This window comes from Antechinus flavipes, chromosome 2 (genome assembly GCF_016432865.1).
Source record: "Antechinus flavipes isolate AdamAnt ecotype Samford, QLD, Australia chromosome 2, AdamAnt_v2, whole genome shotgun sequence".
Classification (NCBI taxonomy): Eukaryota; Metazoa; Chordata; class Mammalia; order Dasyuromorphia; family Dasyuridae; genus Antechinus; species Antechinus flavipes.
Genome location: NC_067399.1, coordinates 410393480 through 410395330, shown reverse-complemented (window position 1 = coordinate 410395330; position 1851 = coordinate 410393480). Strand labels below are relative to the sequence as shown.

At 35.2% G+C, this 1851-nt stretch overlaps 1 non-coding gene across 1 annotated transcript; it reads right to left on the bottom strand.

The window, feature by feature from the left end:
- Window positions 1-232: 232 nt before the first annotated feature.
- LOC127552575 (U6 spliceosomal RNA) lies at window positions 233-335 on the bottom strand. Its single transcript, XR_007951446.1, has one exon. It is a non-coding gene; the product is annotated as a U6 spliceosomal RNA (small nuclear RNA).
- Between the last annotated feature and the right edge of the window lie 1516 nt (window positions 336-1851).

The window sequence follows — 1851 nt, the reverse complement described above, 5'->3', positions numbered from 1 at the left end:
GCTGCTGATAATTGAAAAATCCCCAGAGGCTTAGAGAATCCAGAGCAGGATTGGCCTTACACAAACCTATAACTCATCTTGGAAAGCCCGACTCCAAAGAGAGTTAGTTTCCTTCCTTGGTTCTGCTCCCACCTCAGAATAACTCTCCAGTGAAATTTCTAAAACAGGTATGACTCATGTCTAGGGTCTCTCCAAAGAAAATGCTCTTTTTAACAACAACAAAAAACATTTTTTTAAAATAGAATGCTTCACAAATTTGCATGTCATCCTCACATATGAGCCATGCTAATCTTCTCTGTGTCCAATTTTAGTAAACGTGCTGCCAAAGAAAGCACAAGAAAAGTACTCTTGACAGAATTTATTTCACTTTTTTAACTTACTTTTTTTTTTTTTTACACATTTAACAATCTTTAATTTGGAAGAGAAAGCAATAGAAGCCATTCTTGAGGGCTTAGTCTTGGGGTAAAAGGAGGGTTGGAATGACCTATTTTTTCTATTTTTAAAAACTATGTATGTTTTCAGCAAGCAAGTCTTATATTTTTTTAACTCAACAAAAATCTACTCTCCTTCTCACCTACTCTTTGAAAAAAACAAACAAAAAACCCACCAACAACCTTGTAACAAATTTAGAGTCAAACATAATAAATTCTTTTATTGGCCTTGTCCAAAATATACATCTTAGTCTGAATCCTGAATCCATCACCTCTGTGGAAGGAGCAATAGTTTAATAAAAATTCATGCAAGTTAGACTAATTTTTCTTAAAAGACATTGAACCCATTTTTGAGATCAGGTTGGCTAAGGCAACTAAAGGAACATGCCGTTGACATCACTTCCTAGTTACTTGAGTACAACAGCTGTGAGGAGTTCCAGATATTCTCTGATGCTCGGCTGGTAGAATGTGATAGGCAACTTCAGCAAGATACCCTCAATACCTATATCTGTTGAATATCTTTCTGTCCTTTTCCTGATATCAATAAGTAAAACTATTATTAACTATTCAATAATCTCATTTTGTTCCTGTATTGAAACTGAATTATCAGGGTACTTGTCTGAGTCAGGCTGAGCCTGGAACCCTTTGGTCAGCAGGTAGGGAGCATGTTTCATCATCATCCTCGATAAAATTCACTGAAATTTGGAGGAAAAGATTTTGAGGGAAAAGCTGAATCCTGTTTTAGCCATTTGAGTTTTATGTTTATAGGTTATCATGTAATTGTCATATGTGTCATACGGGCATTGGAATTTAAGATAGAGATGAGAGCTAGATATGTAAATTTAAGAATCATTTGCATAAAGATCATTGTCAAATCTATTTTTATTTCTGAAATAAAAGTGAGAACATAGAGAAAAGGAAAGTACCTAGAATATAATACAGGAGTATATTCACATACAAAGCATTGGGACATAGATGATAATCCTGCAGTCATACAAGTAAGTGACTCAAAGTACAATATCTTAAAATCCCAGGGAAAAGGATGTATCCAGAAGTAGGTGATCAGTAGTGACAAAGGCTTTTAAGAAGTCATGTGCACTGAGAAACAGCTTTAGGATTTAACAATAAAGAGATCATTAATGATCAGTGCCTGGCAATATTAGGTCCTTAATGAATGTTTAATAGCTACTGACCTTGGAGAAAGCAGTTCTAGTTGAGTGGTGAGGACAGAAGTTAGATTTCAAGGGGTTGAGAAGAGAGTAGGAGATGATAAAATGGAAGCAACAGCAAAGATAGCATTTTTCCCCCCAGGAGTTTGGTTGTGAAGTAGAGGAGAGATGTAGGACTATAATGGAGGAAGAGTAGTCAAATGAAAAGTTTTTGGTTTGGGTTTTTTTTTTTTTTTAAATTGGAGGGTGAT